The 20,463-nt window shown below is 46.1% G+C and overlaps 1 protein-coding gene and 1 long non-coding RNA gene across 2 annotated transcripts in view; one reads left to right on the forward strand and one right to left on the reverse strand.

Annotated features, from left to right (window-relative positions):
- Window positions 1–14,498, reverse strand: part of LOC102460578 (protein LBH) — a 36,433-nt gene extending 21,935 nt beyond the window's left edge. The window contains exon 1 of the mRNA XM_075926509.1: window positions 14,219–14,498. The gene's annotated coding sequence lies outside the window, so the exon portion shown is untranslated. The remainder of the gene's footprint in view (window positions 1–14,218) is intronic.
- LOC142828954 (uncharacterized) overlaps window positions 1–20,463 on the forward strand; it is a 142,913-nt gene that overhangs the window by 96,541 nt on the left and 25,909 nt on the right. The gene's annotated exons all lie outside the window — the stretch shown is intronic.

Raw genomic sequence — 20,463 nt, forward strand, 5'->3', positions numbered from 1 at the left:
CACATCTCTTCGGCTGCCCTTCAGTGTTGGTTCGTTAGCCCAGATTAGTACAGCCATGATTCGTACAGTCAATGCCTTACAAGCCCCTAGTGGCTACACACAGAGGCAGCTCACTGGACCTGTCTCCCAGTCCATAGCTTAGCCTCTGGGACTGGCATTTCCTTTTCCAGTGGGAAAAGAGCTGGCAGCAGAAAGCAGGGATGGGATCTGCAACCATTTCTCTAGCCTCTCGTGGTAGAACAGTGACTCCTTTTAGGCTCATCCCTGACCAGTCAGGGCTCTGGGGGCAGCTTCGTAATTGTCCATTGCAGATTAATTACAATACTGGCAACCCCAAAGGATGACTCTGGCCCCAAAATGCCATGAGACTGAATGATTTGTGGTAAAATTTTACAAAAGATTATACCGTGCTTCTGGGTCTGTCTTTTAATTCTTGAACTCCCCCTGCTCATCCTCAAGGCATGAGTGACCGACTTAGTGTTGTCAACTCTTCCAGGTTTATTAAGGTGATTTTGCCCATCCATCCATCCCTTATTTGAAGAGTGTCCCTTACATAAGAACGGCCGTACTGGGTCAGACCAAAGGTCCATCTAGCCCAGTATCCTGTCTACCGACAGTGGCCAGCACCAGGTGCCCCAGAGAGGGTGGACCGAAGACAATGATCAAGCGATTTGTCTCCTGCCATCCCTCTCCAGCCTCTGACAAACAGAGGCCAAGGACACCATTTTATCCCCTGGCTAATAGCCTTTTATGGACCTAACCTCCATGAATTTATCCAGCTTCTCTTTAAACTCTATTACAGTCCTAGCCTTCACAGCCTCCCCTGGCAAGGAGTTCCACAGGCTGACTACACGCTGTGTGAAGAAGAACTTTCTTTTATTAGTTTTAAACCTGCTACCCATTAATTTCATTTGGTGTCCTCTAGTTCTTCTATTATGGGAACTAATAAATAACTTTTCTTTATCAGCCCTCTCCACACCACTCATGATTTTATAGACCTCTATCATATCCCCCCTCAGTCTCCTCTTTTCTAAACTGAAAAGTCCCAGTCACTTTAACCTCTCCTCATATGGGACCTGTTCCAAACCCCTAATCATTTTAGTTGCCCTTTTCTGAACCCTTTCCAAGGCCAAAATATCTTTTTTGAGGTGTGGAGACCACATCTGTACACAGTATTCAAGATGTGGGCGTACCATAGTTTTATACAGGGGCAGTAAGATATTCTGGGTCTTATTTTCTATCCCTTTCCTAATAATTCCTAGCATCCTATTTGCCTTTTTGACCGCCGCTGCACTCTGTGTGGAAGTATTCAGAGAACTGTCCACGATAACTCCAAGATCTCTTTCCTGATTTGTCGTAGCCAAATTAGCCCCCATCATACTGTACGTATAGTTGGGGTTATTTTTCCCGATGTGCATTACTTTACACTTATCCACATTAAATTTCATTTGCCATTTTGTTGCCCAATCACTCAGTTTGGTGAGATCTTCTTGGAGTCCCTCACAGTCTGCTTCTGTCTTGACTATCCTAAACAGTTTGGTATCATCTTATTTCATTGATTTGCCCCAACAGTGACCACACATCCTTTATTTAAGGTGTATTAAAATGGATAAGTACCATTTTAAACAGTAAACTGAAGCCTATGATAATTGCATTGTATACTTGAGGGCAGTAGAAACGTACACTTGAGAGAAAAATACATGCTATGCTAAAATAAACGGTATTTCCTTAAAATAAAAGCATTGTCTCTTGTTTTTCATGTGGTTTTCCCTTATTTCCATTCAGCAAAGGTCATCAGCCTATCTCCCTTCCACCTCTGCTCATCCCCCTGCCCAGCAATTATCTATACCCCAAGCCCAAATTCACTCCAACTCCCCGTTTCCACATCAGTTCTACCCCACTTCACTGTCTGCCCATCACCCCCATCACCAAATCTCCTCAACCCCTCACATCAATTTTGACCCTGCTCCTGCCTCACATCTGCTTATCCTGCAGTTTCATAGGTTCTTCACTCCACTCTCCCAGGCCAACGGATGGGGGAGCTGCAGCAGGGCCCCCTCCTCATGCCAGCCATTGCAGGGATCCAAGGGCAACGGATTCCCTCTATTCACATAGGTGGTGAGGAGAAAATAGAGACACTCTGAGTTGCTGGGCTTTTTCTGCTGCATCCCCACCTGTGAGAAGTGTCAGCTCCTGCGGAAAGCTCTTCCTGCATTGCATTCTGCAGCAGCTCGGACTGGCTGCTCTTCCCCAGGAGGCAGGCAAGTAAAGACCAGCAGGCTGAAATTCACAAGAGGCCAGAAGCTAAGACTGGCTCCAGCCTCAGCTGAGATTCCATGGCTAGTGAAAAATCATGACATTTGGCAACACAAACAGGCTCAAAGAAGGGTCCATCAAAATCATCTAGTCTGACCTGCACATTGCAGGCCACAGAATTTCACTCAGCCTTTCCTGTAGTAGGTCTATTACCTCTGGCTGAGTTACTGATGTCCTCAAGTTTTGATTTAAGTCTTGAAGTTAGAGACTCCACAATTTACTTTTAAACCAGCAAGTGATTGTTCTCCATGCTACCGAGGGAGGGAGAAAAAGGGGGGGGGGCAGGGTTTCATCAATAAGACCTGGAGAATAATTCCTTCCTGACCTCAGATATGATGATCAATTGTATCCTGAGCATGTGGGCAAGACCCACCAGCCAGATATTTCAGAGAGAACTCACTGTAGTAATTCAGAGCCCTCCTCAGCTAGTCTCCCATCTTCAGCCATGGAGATATTTGCAAACAGCAGTCACGGATGGGCCATATGCACTGTAAGCAATCTTATTATACCACCCTCTCCATAAATTTATCAGGGTATGTCTACACTACAAAGTTAGTTCGAACTAACGTATGTTAGTTCGAACTAACTTTCATAGGCGCTACACTAGCGCTCCGCTAGTTCGAATTTAATTCGAACTAACGGAGCGCTTAGTTCGAACTAGGTAAACCTCATTCCACGAGGATTAAGCCTAGTTCGAATTTACTAGTTCAAATTAAGGGCTGTGTAGACCCTTAATTCGAACTAGTGGGAGGCTAGCCCGCCCCAGGTTTCCCTGGCGGCCACTCTGGCCAACACCAGGGAAACTCGTCTGCCCCCCTCCTGGCCCCGGACCCCTTAAAGGGGCACGGGCTGGCTACGGTGCCCGTGCCAGGTGCAAGCCTGCCAGCACCCAGCCAGCAGACCCTGCACCTGGCACGGATTGAGCCACCCACCCGATGCCCCCCAGCCCTCCCCCTCTTCCCGGGACCAGGCTGGCGGCTCCTGGGAGCTTGCCCAGGACCGCAAGAGGCGGGCACCCTCCTGGGCTAGTGCGGACATCGTGGACCTCGTCCACGATCTCCACACTAGGCACAGGAACGTGGCCGGCTTGGGCAGGAGAGCTGCCAGCCTGGCCACCCAGGAGCAGGAGTGCATGAAAATCAAGGTGGTCCACTAAGACCCCCGACCCTGAGCCCTGAGCTTACAATGGCCGTCCTGGGTCAGACCAAAGGTCCATCTAGCCCAGCAGCCTGTCTGCCGACAGCGGCCAACCCTAGGGACCCTGGAGGGGATGGACCGAAGACAGTGACCAAGCCATTTGTCTCGTGCCATCCCTCTCCAGCCTTCCACAAACCTTGGGCAGAGACACCACTCCTACCCCCTGGCTAATACCACTCCATGGACCCAACCTCCATGACTTGATCTCACTTCGCTTTAAACTCTGTTCTAGTTGTAGCCTTCACAGCCTCCTGCAGCAAGGAGTTCCACAGGTTGACTCTGTGCTTTGTGAAGAACAACTTTCTGTTACTAGTTTGAAGCCTGTTACCCATTCCTTTCCTTTGGTGTCCTCTAGTCCTTCTTTATGGGAACTAATGAAGAACTTTTCTGTATGCACCCTCTCCACCCAACTCATGCTTTTAGAAACCTCTATCCTGTCCCCCCTCCGTCTCCTCTTTTCTAAGCTGAGAAGTCCCAGTCTCTTTAGCCTCTCTTCATATGGGACCTGTTCCCAACCCCTGATCATTTTAGTTGCCCTCCCCTCTCCCACCCTCTCTCTTCCCCTCTCCCACCTACTTTTCCCAGTCTCCCCCAGTTTTGTTCAATAAAGACAGATTTCATTTTTTAACACAATTGTCCTTTATATTGTACATCAAGAAAAGGGGCTAGGGAAGGGTAAGTGGAAGGAGGTGAGGGAGGAATGGGGTACACGCCCCCGATGGGGAGGACTGGGCTGGCTCTGCGGGCTTTTGGGGTGGAACCTCTCCTGCAGCCCCCCGATTGCCCCATCTCCCCAGATGGCAGCCTGCGGCAAGTGCAGCCGGTCTGATGGCCGAGTGCTGTGATGTGCCCAGTGTGGGTACTCCGGCCACTCCAGGCCAGGACTGCTTTGCAAGCGGCGTACCCCTGAGAACTGTCTGTCCGGGGTGGGGGTCGGGACCCTTTAAGCACAGCCCTCGGCTAGCTTGAGACAGCATCTCCACGCTCTAAGTCCTCCTCTGATGCCCTGCCGGCACTGCTTCTGGCCATCCTTAAGCCCGGTTCAGGGTCCACTCAATGTGGACATGCTAGTTCGAATTAGCAAAACGCTAATTCAAACTAGTTTTTTAGTCTAGATCTGTTAGTTCGAATTAGCTTAGTTCGAATTAACGTAGTGTAGACGTACCCTCAGTCTCAGTCTTAAAACAAGTTAGGGTTTTTTTGTCCCCACTACTCTCATGAGAAGGCTTTTCCAGAACTTCACTGCTTTGATGGTTAGAAGCCTTTGTCTAATTTCAAGCCCAAATGTATTGATGCCTTTTGAGCCAACACTGGATCTTAACTGAATTAATTTCTATCCCTCCTTGATTTTGGGATCTCTGATGTATTTATACCCTCATCCTTCCTTTTGTTAGGCTAAACAAGCTAAGCTCTTTAACTCTACTCCTGTAATGTAGATTCTCGATTCCTCAGATCATCCTAGAAGACCTTTTTACACTGTTCCAGTTTGAATTAATCTTTTTAATCATGGGAGACCAGAATTACATACACTCCAGATGAGGTCTCACAAGTGCCTTCCATAGTACTTCCCTATATCTACTGGCAATATCTCACCTGATACATCCTAGGATTGCATTAAGCTTTTTCATAGCTACATCACACTGGAAGCTTATAGCCATCCTGTGACTGACCCATAACTCCAGGTTTTTCTCCTCCCCTGTTGCTTCCAACTAATACATCCCCAGATTATAGCAAACATTCTTAGTGTTTGTAAATGAGCCCATTTCATTAGCATACTCCCACTTTCTGTTCCAAAGTCATGAAAGAAAAGATTAAATGAGATAAGTCCCAAAACCAATCCCCAAGAAAATCCACTAGTAACCTGCTTCCATCTTCAGAGTTTGTTTCTGAATGACACATTCTAGTCTACCCTTTATCCAGTTCCTTATACAACCTTTCAATTCTCATATTAATTCCCATCTTCTCCAATTTAATTAATAATTTCCCACGTGGAGCTGTATGAAATGCTTTACTGAAATCCAGTCAGATTAGATCTACTGCATTTCCCGTGTATAGAAAATCAGCTGCCTTCTCAAAGAAAGATCAAGTTTGTCTGACATGATCTGTCCTTTTGTAAAACCATGATGTATTTTATCCTAATTTACCTCTGTCCTTTACTCTTGTCTTTCAAAGTTCTAAGACCCTATATACAATTGACGTCAAAGTAATGGGCCTGTAGTTTCTTTCTTAAATATAAGTACTGTATTTGCAATTCACTGCTCACAGTGTAAGACCCTAAAATTTACAGATTCATTAAAAATCTGTGCTATTGGGCTTGACATTTTATCAGTAAATTAACTGTAAAACTGAAATTCCCAATATACATATTCTATCAATGCAGTTGTAATAAAAAATGGGTAACATTTTAAAACTCGGGTGTCTAAAGTTGGTATGCTAAGTAAAGTGCCATTTTTGCAAGGTGCTAAGAATCTGCAACTCCTACTAATTTCAGTAAGAGTTGTAGATGCTTGGCATATCTAAAAGTCAGTCAGTCCACTTTTGTTTAGGCATCAAGATATACATGTAACAGTCTCACCTCACCCAACTCAGTTCAAAACTATTGGCCTTCTCAGCAAAACCTTCCCAGGTATCAGACAAAAGCAAAATAATCAGTACAGAGGTGACCTGTATCATGTGACTGATTGCCCAACAAATTCAATGATAATAATGAAATAAATGTTTAACATCAGCTTAACCTGTTTTACAGGAAAGATATTTATTTCCTTTCCATCTTCTCTGTCCTCTTTATAGTTCTCAGGTTAATAATTCTTCCATATAACAGTAATGGAAATATTAACAATCTAACAATATTGCACTGAACTGTCACCTTGTTATAAACAGCTTTAAATTGCCCTTATAGAGCTGTTTAACTTGCAAATTTATTTTATAATTTTAAAAGTCACTGTAGGAACTGCAATCCCCTCCATTCAATGCTGCAATATGACTATTTAAATGGTACTGAGAGGTTCCACACCTTCTCTCCTATGTAAAAGTTCACGGTGGCTCCATATATGGTTTAATTGTAAATAATGTAATCTTGGAGCTCAATCCTGCTATCATGTACACAAAGCAGCCGCTGACTTTCAATGGAGTTTTCAGTGCAGAATGATTTCAAAACAGGGCACTTTGGCTCCCACGTCCTTATCCCACTTAAATTCTCTGTAGAAAGGCAACCATTTCTCTGGCCAACAGAGTAGTACAGGCAGTCCCCGAGTTACGCAGATCCGACTTATGTCGGATCCGCACTTACGAACGGGGCTTTCTCGCCCCGTAGCTCGCAGGCAGCGGGACCGCCCAGAGCGCAGCGGTCCCGCCACCTCGACCTCCAGGGCGAGAAAAGCTGCTCCGGGTGCCCCTGGTCTGCCGGGGACCGTCTCCAGCAGACCAGGGACACCTAGAGCAAAGCTGGGGAGGCGGAGGGGTCCCGCGCCTCTGAGGCTTTGCTCTGGCAAAGCCTCAGAGGCGCGGGACTCTGCCGCCGTTGCGGCTTTGCTCCCCGTGTCCCTGGTCTGCTGGGGACCGTCATTCATTATAAAATCTCAATACTGACCAAGAAACAAAAAGTAGTTGTCAGACCATCTCTACTGTCTAAAAACTTCAGTTGATACACGTTAGCAGCAGCTGAATGTGAACATAAGCTTAACATTATTAACAATATTTTAACTTGCCTTCACTCATGTCTCTCCATCCATCACTTGTCTTAACTGATGATCCTTAAATGTTCAAGTTCTGTCTTAAGTCTCATCAAACCAGGTTATATAAAATCATAGCTTTGAAAGAAGCAAGAGATGCAAACAGGGTTTCATAGGTATCCAGATAGAACCCAGTGGGTAATTCCCTTTTTACTCAATGCTGGGAAAAATTAACTATTTCTTCTTTGGCCTAACTTCTGATCTCCACCCGTGTCAGCGCTAAATGCAATTTTATACTTTCAAATTATGTTCCTTGCATTTCCAGATGTTTGCACTCTTTCCCCCCACACCTTGTCAGTGTTCCAAACCTTGAACAATGCTCCCCTTTTCCTTGGTATTCATTGTAAGTAAGTACTTGTAATCACCAAACAGACTGTTAACCCAGCCTCCTCAATATTTTAGTTCTTGGAGAAGGAGAAATTTTTTACTTCTTTTAATTTACAATCTTTTGAGCTGTGCAAGCACAGCACTTGTTTCCCACCACTATCATGTGTCCCTGCTGGGATCAATGTTTCCCATCAGAACCTTAGGACACTATTTCACCACTTCTGTCCAAGTACTGCTTGTAGATAAATACAGAATTTGATTGTAAGTTCTTTTTGAATCCTCACAGTGAGGTGGTTCAGGAAATGCACTGCAAGTGCAAAGAAAAGTATTTGCAGTTCCAACCATGCTGCTCTGGGCAGTGAGTTTGTCTGATCTTGTAAGTGTGGCTGGGCTGGGCAAAAGTATTTGGTTGCAAGATCTCTCCAAGGTATTCTACAGAGTGTGGTGGCGTGTGTATGACTCCTTTTTTTCTATATCAACACTGATCATATATTTGTACAGAGCTGTATCTTAGGTACTTTGATACCTAAGACCACCTGTGGATGAGATCTAAAACTCTTGACCACTTGTAGTTATTATAGACTTGTAGCACTTCTGCAGGAGCTGGGGGCAGTGTAGCCACAGGTACGTATCCATCACTTCCATGAGCCACACAGAACCTGGGCAGCCAGGGGAGCCTGCTTAGCCCTGCTGCGTCACCAACCAGCAGTCTAAGTGCCTCCCGGCCGGAGCCCACATCTCTCACTCCCTTCTGCACCGCAACCTCCTGCCCTAACCCTGAGCCCCTCATAGAGCTCTAGTATCCTGCCCTCCCTCCCATAACCCAAATCCTGCCCTGAGCCCCTTCTGCACCCAAACTCCCTCCCAGAGCCTGCATCTAACCCCGCACCTAATGATATTTGGGGTTTTTCTTGAAGTCTCCGTTCCTGGAGTCCTGTAGTTACATGAGAATCAGAACTTTTCTTTTTAGTAAGTGTCTATCCCTCCCAGTTGCAGAGTAGAGCTGGAAAAGTAAAACCTAACCACACAAAAATAATAATAAATAAAAACAGAAAGCAAATCCAAAATATATTTTAAAAAACATCATGGCTCTTGGGGGTGGCTCGACTCATGGTTTTTGAGCACATAAGATTGGCAGGACTGCTTGATACTCCTCTCCAGATGTTTTACAGGAACATGTTTGTGAACCTTTGAGTTCAACACTTAATTACAGGAGCTTGCTGAAAAAAATTCTCCACGGGGGAAGGTGCAGGAAAGGAAGAAGCAAGGGCAGCTAGCCAGCATGAGCAAAGGCAGGAGGAGAACCAGGCAGCAGGGAAGCAACATGCAGAGGAACAGAGGGAGAGAGAAATGGAGCAGATGGGAAGAGTGACTAAATGAGTTTTTCTGAATGCTAGTAGGCCTCAGTATCATGGAAATCTCCATAGACTCCACAGAGAATTGTGATCTATGCCAAGGGAAGGATTTTTGCCATTCGATACAGGTACTGGTTGATGTAAAAAATCATTAAAAAAAATCATCCCCCAAAGATAAGCCTCAACAAGCTGTGGATACATTTTTACAGATATGTGTTCTGTTACATGCTGTACAAATAACATCTCCGCTGAGAACTTACTTTTGGAGTCTGAAAATGCCCTTAATATGCTACATGTTCCTCACTCTACTCGTCACTGTAGAGAACACTTTGGGTTTCGTGGTTTGTTCAAGAAATATTACACACCAAATACTTTACAAATAAGCATATAAACCCTCAGACTTCAAAACACATGGTAATTAAATGAGGCTAGGGAGAATCTTCCACGGTGGACAAATTATTTCATAATTGTCCACTATGATATTTCTTGCACCTTCCTTGGAAGAAGTTAGTACTTCTGGTTTTTTTGACACCCTTTGAGGCAGAATACTGGACTCATATTAGGGTTGTCTCATCTTGTAGTACCTTTAGGAGCTGAGAGCAGACAAGATTCTGTTCTGCCCTCTCTTCTTGATAGGGTCCTAATTATAGCGCTGCAGAACAGCTGATTGGGTTGGCTGACTCTTCTGTTCTTTGGAACATGAAAATTGGATTCTTGTACTTCACTACCTGTAAATACTTCAGGTTTGTCTCAGTATTAGATAGCATTCCCACTAGCAGAAGAATGTATGCATCTCAAAGCATCAGTACAGCACAGCCTCAGTAATTACTAGAAAGGAAAGTAGTATGAGATGGATTCCAAATTTGTCTGTTCTCTTTTTGGAAGGCATCATGAAAGAATGTTCATTTGTCCATCACACACAGTGCAGAATTATAGGTAGCAGAATTAGGACAAGAGCAGGTTAGACATATGGATTGCAGTTACCTAAGGGTATGGCTACACTACCCCGCTAGTTCAAACTAGTGGGGTAATGTAGGCATACCGCACTTGCAAATGAAGCCCGTGATTTGAATTTCCCGGGCTTCATTTGCATAAGCGGGGCTCCGCCATTTTTAAAACCCCGCTCATTCGAACCCTGTGCCGCGCAGCTACACGGGGCACGAACTAGGTAGTTTGAACTAGGCTTCCTAGTTCGAACTACCGTTACTCCTCATTCCACGAGGAGTAACGGTAGTTCGAACTAGGAAGCCTAGGTCGAACTACCTAGTTCGTGCCCCGTGTAGCCGCGCGGCACGGGGTTCGAACGAGCCGGCATTTAAAAATGGCGCCGGCCGGCTTATGCAAATGAAGCCCGGGAAATTCAAATCCCGGACTTCATTTGCAAGTGCGGTATGCCTACATTACCCTCCTAGTTCGAACTAGGAGGGTAGTGTAGACATACCCTAACAAATGAAAACTAGGTATTTCCTTATGAGTCCCTCTATAGTCTATCATATACACAATCAGGTACTCTAGATACTACCCTACCATCTTGTAACCCTGAACCTGTCAGTTCAAAGTTTAATATAGCCAAAGTATTTGAACAGAAAAGTAAGAGACTGGCTTTTAAAAAGAGACACCTTTGTGAAAACAAAAAGACTAGACTCTGGCTAAATCTATACTGGCATTTTACACCTGTAACTTTGTGGCTCAGGGGTGTGAAAAAACACTCCTCCGAACACAGCAAGTTACAGTGCTGTAAAGCTCCAGTGTGAACCAGGCTACAGTAGCCGTGCTCCCAGCACTGTTAGCCACACCCCTTGTGGAAGTGATTTACATAAAGCACTGGGAGAGATCTCTCCCAGCGCTCATGCTGTGACCATACTTTCCGTTTAACATTACCACCGCTGCTTTTTAAACTTTTAAGTGTAGACAAAGCCTAATAATGTTCAACATCAGTAATTAGTGTAAGAATGAAAGATGTCACAATTCCAGAGTTTTTCTTTATGATTTAAAAATCAAAAGCTCGGCAACTGAATTTTCAAAATGCTAAATGTTGCCACATTCTGAGTCAGCTAACATGAGAATGCAAATATGCGGTCCCAGAAGGGATAGTCCAGCTGCACAGAGCAGGAACACATGGAAAAAATAAAGAAGGGAAATTATTTTAAAAACATATACACAAAAAAAGCCCACACTGTTTGAGCTTTGAAATAAGCCATGAAATCTAATAGCACACATGCTTAAGCAGCATTAAAGGCCACCCTCCCAATCAGTTTCTAAACATGCACCTGAAAGATCTGCAAGTCTGTTAAATGCCTGCAAACAGGCAGTTTGACATACATTAGTCACCCAGTCAACACGGGCAAATGCACATGCCCACTCAGACAGACATTAGCTGGAAATTCAGGCGATATATTACAAATATTACAGAGGTCTGAATGGATGTGCTGTACTTCCAAAACTTTACTGGCCTCAACATAACGTGACTGCAAATTCTGTCAGTATGCTCATACAATCCCATTGATAATAGGTTTGTACCACTGTCATACTGCAAAATTTGGCCCGCACTGCTGACAAGAGATCCCTATTGTTACTGTTTGGATTATGGTGGCACAAACAATATGCTAGATGCTTTCTATCCATATAATAAGATGTAATCCATTACCCAAAATGTTCACAATCAAAGAAAGAATAAAGGATGAGGGAGAAGACTATGGCAAACTTCTTTTTAAATAGAAAAAAATGGTTGTATCAACCGCCCCAGTTTCCTTGTACCTAGCCGTTATTAGTTGCCAGTTTCTAAAGGCCTCCTAGTAGAAGGGAGTCTGGGAGAGGGATTTGAAAAAGGAAAGGGTTGTAGATTTATTCACACACCCATATGTGCATGCACATAATTTAGAAAGGACAAAGAGATAATTTCACTGTGGCTGATACTCGGCAGATTTGATAGCTGATCTGTGCAAAAGCATTTTGCTCAATACAAAGAGATCATTGAGAGGGAGAGAGAAAGTAGTGACGGGTATTTGCACATTCATTATTCTACTAACGTAATGTACAGAGAAGTTAAAGAGAATACCACATGATTGACGTATTGTCAATCCACATCAGGAAAGCAAGGAAACCAGGTCACGTATTTCCTTGTTTTTCTTTTTTGTAATCGTAATACTGACTCCCAGAACCATATATTTAAAATTAAATAACAATTATCAGAATATTAAGTTATGTGCTGCATTCTTTTCTGAGGACCAAATGTATTGCTCATAGAGCTAAGGAACATTAAAACACTGGCTTTGGACCCATTTTGTGTAGGCATGCAGTGTGCAAGCTTCCTCTTCTCCAACTCTGCCAGTATACTTCAGTCCAGAAAACTGCTGTTTTGTTCTTGGGCTTCTTTCAAGATTGCTTATGGTGCCAAACTGTGAGGTGGATTTGCAATGCAGACAAATTAGGACTATGATGTGAATACACTCAGCTGTGCCCCAATCCACTATACCAACTAGTTTGTAGTATTTTAGTAAAGATGTTAGCCAGCAAAAGACACTAAAAGGAGAAAACTGTCCTGATGGCATATATCTAATACAATTTGCTTATTTCAGATAGATTAGGAGGTTTATTCTGTCACCCTTCTAGCCTACTCTACCCCAGAGACTGAGGCCATACTCAGAAAAAACACAAACAGAGCTCTGTACCAAATGAAATGAACATTTTTGTGGTACTTTCATCTGGCAGCCTCTGGGATCATATGAAAACATTCACACTGCATGCATAAAGTAAGCATTATCCCTGTTTACATGGTATAATAGATTCATTATTTTTATACATGAAATTATAAATGTGATATTTGTGAACCTAATGGAAAGCACCAGAAATCAGAGTATCCAAGCTACAAGTAAAAGTACAGTCTTTTTAAAGTTGTATTTTGTTACTTAATTCTTCCTTTCAAAATACATCTTGAAAAATGGTGAAATAAACGAGTAGCTAAGGTGGTCATAATAAAACCAAAATCTCTTGTTGCTATTGTTATTCATCATAGTTCCTTCAAACTTAGACCAGGCAGCTGTCAAATGAATGTTTTAAAAAAGATAGGCAATGACAATAACCATTCTCTAGTTAAGCCTCTTCAGTCTCCATTGCTGCACAAAATAACTGGGGAGGGGGGGGGAAGCAATCCAGGTGCAATTCTTATAATTTCTTCACACATAATTTAGGATGCATATACCTATTTCCAAGCAGTAAAAGCCACTTTCTAAAATGTTCCAGTAGAGTAATCTACATACATACTTAATTTCACTGCATATCTCCCAAGTAGTTGATGCTAAACAAGGCACAAATGTTTGCAAACAGTGACAGGCTATAGTTATTCCTCAAGTAGCTTTTGCCCATAAATTGCAGATAGACACTTTTGAACTTTTCTGATTCAATTTATTGGTGTTATCAAATTCTATGATTTCTACAGAGTCCTGTTTCCAGGTGATGTGATATATGTAGAGTGCCTTCTGGAGAGAGCTGTTAGAGGTGCAGGCTCTCTCATCTGAAATATGGGGGGGCTAAAACTATTAATGAGAGTTTGATGTATAAATCTACCCTACACAGTGGGGAAATCTAGCTCATTTACTTTCCCAGATTATAGGGAGTCTCTCTGAACGGGCGGGTAGCAGCCTGAAGCCGCAAGTGTTTCCTGCCGGATTACTCATTCCCTACGGAATGCAAAGGAGCGTTATCTGCTCGCTGCCGTCCCTTTCTGTCCACCCCACGCCACTTGATGCCCTTGCTTAGCTCGAATTAAAAAAAAAATCATCTTCTGGGTTGCCAAGAAAGAGGAAAGCGAAGCGAATTCCTCCTCCGTGAAGGTGAAATCAAAGGTCAGCTCCCCGAAAGCGCATTCGCCTCCCCGTCCCTGTCCGGACAGGCTGCACCGCAGGGAGCGAGGCGCATTCAGCCCGAGGCGGGGACAGTGGCTTGTTGGACTCCTCCGCGCCTGGTACAGCCCCGCAGAGCGGAGTCGGAGGAGCCCGGTCGGCCTCAGCTGCGTGTTCCCCTGCGCAGCGCTGGGCTTCCTCCACGTCCTGCCCTTGCTTCGGCCCCCCTTGGCTGCCTGCCCCAGTCGCCTCCCCTGCCTGTGCCTCCTGCCCCGGCTGGCTCCTGCCGCAGCCCTAGTCGGGGTCCCCCCCCCTCTCCCCGCGCCCCAGGAGCTCCGAAGTCCGGCTCCCTCTCCGGGCAGAGCGGCCCCCGCCTCCTAACTTCTCCGCCGGCGCTGCCTGGGACCGCGCGAGCCCCGAAAAGTGCCGCGGCTCCCGGGCGAGGGCTCACCTGCTGCTGCTGCGCTGCGAGGCGCCCCGTCACCTCCGCGTGCCCCAGCCCGGGCTGCCCGGCGCAGCGGAGAAGTCTCGAGGAGGCTGGAGGCAGCTGCCGCTTTGCGCCGCTAGGGGAGAGGCAGAGCTCCAGGCAGGCAGGCAGCCCTCTGCCTCCCATGCACGGCACAGAGGGAGCCTCGGCTCCTCAGCACATCCACATCATCAGTGACTAGGGGCTGGCCTCTCGCTGCCGCCGCGGCTGCACCTCCTCGCATGCAAACGAGCTCCGCTGCTACTCCCCGGGCTGCGAAACCCCTCCCCTAGGCCGAGTGCAGGCAGAGTTCGTGACTCGGCGGCGGGGGAGGCGAGCCGAGCCTCCTCGGCTTCGTGTCCGTGCTCCTGAGTCTGGAAAGAGGCAGGAGGCGATTTGAGCTAAGTGAGCTTTGCAACTGCAGCCCCCAAGAAGTCCTCCATAGAGCACGGAGCAGCACGTGGTTGCTTTGCTCCAGGTTTGTGTTAAGCCCCCCTATAGCCTTGAACAGGGAAAATACATTTTTTTTGTGATAGAAATGTGTGGGATGTTCTTTGAAAGTGCCTCAAGGCAGACGTTGTTGTAGCCTTGTTGGTGCTGGGATATTGGAGAGACATAAACAGAAGATCGTGCTCTGTGAAATTCCATGGAGTTTTATTGCAACTTTTAACCCTGTCATTTTTCTACAGAATCTTCTCGATTTAAAAGTCTTTTACAGGACTTTTCCACATCGGCGCTGGAAGTGTTTTCCATTATATTCAAGGTTACAGTTGGATTCAGCGGCTCTCAGCATCTTCACTATACAAATTGTTCCATTGTCCCTGCTTTTCCATGAAGCAGCAAAACTATTTCTACCCACATCTATGCAGAGGAGAAATTATATTACTAATACGTTAGAGAGGACACTAACCAAATACCTGTAGATTGGGAGCTGGAGGGAGTTCCATCATCTATCCTACATGACCTTTATCATAAACAGGATGAAAAAGCACAGTACAAAACCCCAGACATCTTAAGGTGTGCACGTTAAACATTCAGTTCTGAATTTCATGGCTTGAACCCATCTGCTCCAAAGCTAAAACAGAACATGCAAACAGATGCAGTGCACATTTCCATACATCATCCCAGTGTGCCTTGCATTTTAATGCAAGAGCTAACAAGGGAGTTTAGCCCATTTGATCAGGGACTTCTACTGGAGGCCACCAGAGCCTCTTTTCGGCCACCAGGGCCTCAGCAGAGGGCTGGGAGCATATTTTAGACCACTGGTACTTAACCCACAGCCTGCAGCCCAATTAGCAAACAGCTGTGGCCCAGCTGTGTACTAAAAGCTGCTGGGTCTGTGGCGTTGGGGTTTGGGCTGTCCCACTGCTTGAAGCAGTGGGCTCTGGGGCCATAGCTGCCCTGCCACCCTACCTGGTGTGGCAGAGTCTGGTGTCCAGGCCTCCCTGTGGCCCCCTCCAGAGTCATGGCTGCTGGGCTACCCTGCCCCACAGGGTAGGGACTGGGCTGACTCTGCTCTGCTGCCTGGCTCCATGCTACAGGGTCCGGGATTGGGGATGTGTCGTCCTGCTGCCTGGTGGGATCTGGGCTTTGGGCTGTGCTTCTTGGCCCTATACCTTAGGGTCCAGGGTAGAGGACCCTGCCCTGTTTCCCAACCCCATAATGTGAGATCAGGGGTCAGGGCTGCCAAGCCGTACTGCCTGGCCCCACACTGTGGGACCTGGGGTTGCTACCCTGTCTTGCTGCTGGGCCCTGCGTCGCAACATCTGGGGCCAGGAACACCCTGCCCTGCTCTCTGGCCCCATGCTGAGAAGTCTGGGTTCAGGAGTGCCATGCCCTGCTGCCCAGCCATGCACTTCAGAGTCTGGAGTCAGAGCTGCACTGCCCTGCCCTGCCACCTGGTGGAGATAGGGCTGTCCAGCCACCTTACACTGCCACCTGCAATAGTGCTGGGTCTGGACTGCCTTGCTCTGCTGCCCAGTTATGTCCGGGGTAGGGGCTGACAGGTAGGGGGACCATAGTAGGAACTGCACAGTGGCCCCATCATTTGGGTTTGCTCCTGGCCCCAGTCTGTGGAGGGGTCTGTGGGCAGGCCAGGATGTGGGGCATGGGGTCTGTAGGTGGGCAGCACTATGGCTGTCAATCTGTGGTCCAGGTAGCACAGTGTGGGCCACATAGCGCCCACCCTGGTAATGAGGTTGAGAATCACTGCTTTAGACCTTCTGAGTGGTGGGCTATTTGTGGGGTTTTATGGTGTTAATAATGTATTCTTCATTTTGAGAGATTTAGACCCACGAGTCAGTTTTTGTGGTTGAGAGGGTTTCTAATGGTAAGGCAAGAGGCTGGCAGGGTAAGAAATCATTAAAATGAGACTCTTATAGGATGGAACCTATGGACTAGCCTCCGTGGCAGGGAGTTTGGTGGCATTAGACATGTGGACAGTATGTGGCATGAGGGGCCAGTAAGTTTTGTAGAAAGTGAGTGCTATCTTCTCTCTTTTTGAGGATTGATCTTAAAACTGAGAGTGGGTGGATGAGAGTATTGTACACCTTGGTGTGAGAGGCCCTGGCTTATCGGGGAAGAGGTCTTGAATTCTTTTCTCAGTGGGATTGATGGGTTAGGATGCAGAGACCAAACCCGAGAGTGATTATGTTATGTTCCTCTCCATTTGGCCAAAGTGGCAGTGTAGTTATGGGGAGAATGACCCAATGACTATGGAAATGGGGGGGGGAGAGAATTTTTCTTGTTTTGAGAAGGTTTGGCACTCTAAGGCTATGTCTATACTTGCAGCTTCTTGAGCGAGAAATATGCAAATGAGGCTAAGCGTGGAATATCGCTGAGCCTCATTTGCATACCTAATAAGCCGCCATTTTGCAGAACAGGCTCTTGCGCCAGAAGGAGCTATCTATACTGCCCCTTCTTGCACAAGAAAACCCCTCTTGCTCAATGCCGTTATTCCTGAAAATAATCAGGGTAGTGGCATTGCGCAAGAGGGGTTTTTTGCGCAAGAAAGGGCAGTATAGACAGCTCCTTCTGGCGCAAGAGCCTCTTCTGCAAAAATGGCAGCTCATTAGGTATGCAAATGATGCTCGGCGATATTCCACGCTTAGCCTCATTTGCATATTTCTCGCTCAAGAAGCCGCAAGTATAGACATAGCCTTAGAGTGCCAAACCTTCTCAAAACAAGAAAAATTCTTCCCCACCTCCCCCATTTCCATAGTCATTGGGTCATTGTCCCCATAATTACACTGCCACTGTGGCCAAATGGAGAGGAACATAACATAATCACTCTCAGGTTTGGTCTCTGCATCCTAACCCATCAATCTCCCTGAGAAAAGAATTCTGGGGAGGTTATTCAATGTGAGATAGTGAATGTGCGGTGGGTTAGGAAGGGTATGGTATATGGGGAGGGATTTTGTTCAGATGTCTTTTTGAGCACCTAGATGTAAGACCTTGATAACGACCGTCAAATGGTCAAGACAATGGAATAACACAGGGACTACGAAGGCCCAGCAAGGAGTGTAGATGTGGGAGTTTGGAGTCCTCAGTCCCTCTGGTAGCTGGCAGTGGGAGACCAGATGATAATACATTTGTAAAGAGACTGCATATGCCAGGAACAAAAGGCTTCATTTCTATTCCTTTGGGTTTCTCAGGTCAAGTTCTCAAAAAACAAGGATCCTAGTTTTCTGTTCATGATGATTATGGCTTAGTCAGTGAGAAATAAAACATCAGCTAAGATTTGTTAAAAAGTGAATGCCCTGACTACCAGGTGATGATGGCAGCACAAAGGGCTGGGTTCCATTTTCTAGAGGTTTTCTTAGAAACTGTACTAAGCCATCTGGAGTTCCCACCTACAATACTGCAAAACTATATCCTGTCCCAATGGCACCCTGATGAACAATACTCCCTCTCCTCCCTCCCCCCCGTCCCAGTAAGCATTGAGACCAGGGCTTAAAATAAAGAGAAATACATTAAGGGAGATACCAGGAGGTTGGGAGCTGATACCACTATACACTTTAAAACTAGCAATTGATTAATAGAAATTCTTTGGGGTAACACTCAGCCTCAGTACTCCTGGCAGTTTTATCTGTTGGTATGTTCTAGCCAATTCCCCCCTTCCCAGCTCTCCACCCAGTTGGCTGCCCTGAGCAGGAAAAGTTCAAGGATCTTGGCAGTTCTGAAGGCTCTGACATGTAAGTTGATTTCAGTTTCATCTGCTGGGTAGGAAGGTTTTCACCACAATCAGTAGCTAGGCTGCAGCACTGTCTGTGCCTTCAGGCCAAGCTTGCCCAGCTCTGTCCTAGCCATTGTTGGTTCTCTTCCTTCCAGAGGCAACTGGTGAGGAGGAATCATGGAGTCCGCTGGCCACGTGACACTCCCCCAGGCAGCCTGTGGAAGGGCCAGGACAACTCCCTCCACCCCAGGCCCGGTTCTGTCCCTGCCCTGCCTCTTCTCCCATCAGTTGCTGGCCAGCCCCTCCTGCCCACAGTGCTTGGGGTACACAACCCTTTGTGCCCCCATGTGCTGCCCTCTGCTTCCATCCATTCTCTCAGATCTGCCATTGCCACCCTGGGCCAGCCATCACCTCAGAGCTGCTGCCCCCATTGCCTTTTGTGTTGTCACTTCAAAGCTTCCACTGCCTGCATCATCCACTGTTCTGAAGCAGGCTCTGTTCAGTTATTTAGAGAGGCATTGAGGCACTAAGGGATCCTTAACGGAGGCCTCACCATTAGAGAGGCCCTCCATGCAGCAGCAGCCACCCCCCCCCCCCTTGCTGGCTTTTGGCTCCCTCACCGAACTGTGCCTGACAGCAGTCCAGTGAAGGTGGCCCCAGACATATTTTTTGTCTTGTCCTCACATTTCCCAAAAAGGTCAGTAGCATTTTGGGGCCCTCAAACTCAACATTTAACTGTGTTTTAACCAAAATGCCTCAATCTGTCAGATAAAAATGGGAGTCAGGCACATTCAGTCAGTTCCTTTGGCAGAGTTCCATCCCCCAGTGGAGCCCCTGCCTATCTGCAGTTCTCATGCAGCTCTGGATCACTCTTCTCCTGTTTCAACAACAGGTGACATCATTGAGCTCCCTTCTCTCTAAGCCCAGGCTTTCGGCCAAAGGGCTCACATATGAAGCCTGCTTGGATGCTGCTGCTGGGCTAGTTTTGGCACAGTTGCCATCAGTTGGGTGTTGGTATATCATGAATCAACAGAGAGAGCCGCGGAGAGGAGTGCATCCCTACTAAAATGTGGGTCTTCTTCCATGGCTGTCTGAAGGGGACTAGTGTTGAATGGTTCCTGGACCTGGGCCCATTACTTCTCACTTTTTTCTTCTATCACAGGGCTTTAGCTTTCTCTGTAACTTCTCTCTTCTCTTGATCTTGATTGACTTTTTCCACAGTCCTGAGCTCTGGCTATTAATTTCACCTGATATAGTGCGGACTTTCACAGAGATATTGTGATCTTTCACCTGATTTCACTGAGCTTCAGACATATTCGTTTTTCACCCGCTGCTGCAGTCATTTAAAACCTAGCAATTCATTCGTGAAGAGTTTAGTGGGTGAATTCTTACAGTTAATCACGATTGCCTCCTTGAATACCAACAAGCACAAAAGTGGTATTAAAAAACACGAGCTGCAACAGTCCAAGGAAAAAAAGATCAGAAAAGTGTGACTGGTTTACAGAATTTCTTGAAATGTTTGAAATCCTGCCATGTTCCTGGCAAACAATTCACAGATAGCTCCACTCCTTGAATTTCTAGGCCTTCTTTAGCTCATGAAGACATTGATGTGTCTTTGTCTGTTTCTTGGGTGTTTCTTGGGAGTCTCTGATTCCACTATAGATATGAGCATTGAATTGTTTGGTCCTGGATTCTGATTTTGGGACAGAAAGTTGTCTATTGGTTGCTAGTACAACTGTTATGGATGAGGACATCGAAAACCGTATGATTATTGAAAGCATGGAGCAGAATTTTGACCTTGACATGGCAGATAAGGCTACTTGACCACAAGTGACAGCTTCTGTTCATCATTTGGTAGAAACCAGTCCTGCTGTTAATCAACAAGACTTTTCACCTAACTAATGCAAAGAAAGGCAATTATTAAAATTCAGAGGGGTAGCCGTGTTAGTCTGAATCTGCATAAACAACAAGAAGTCCTGTGGCACCTTATAGACTAACAGATTGATTGGAGCATAAGCTTTCGTGGGCAAAGACCCATTTCATCATATGCATGTAG

This window comes from Pelodiscus sinensis, chromosome 4 (assembly GCF_049634645.1).
Source record: "Pelodiscus sinensis isolate JC-2024 chromosome 4, ASM4963464v1, whole genome shotgun sequence".
Taxonomy (NCBI): domain Eukaryota; kingdom Metazoa; phylum Chordata; order Testudines; family Trionychidae; genus Pelodiscus; species Pelodiscus sinensis.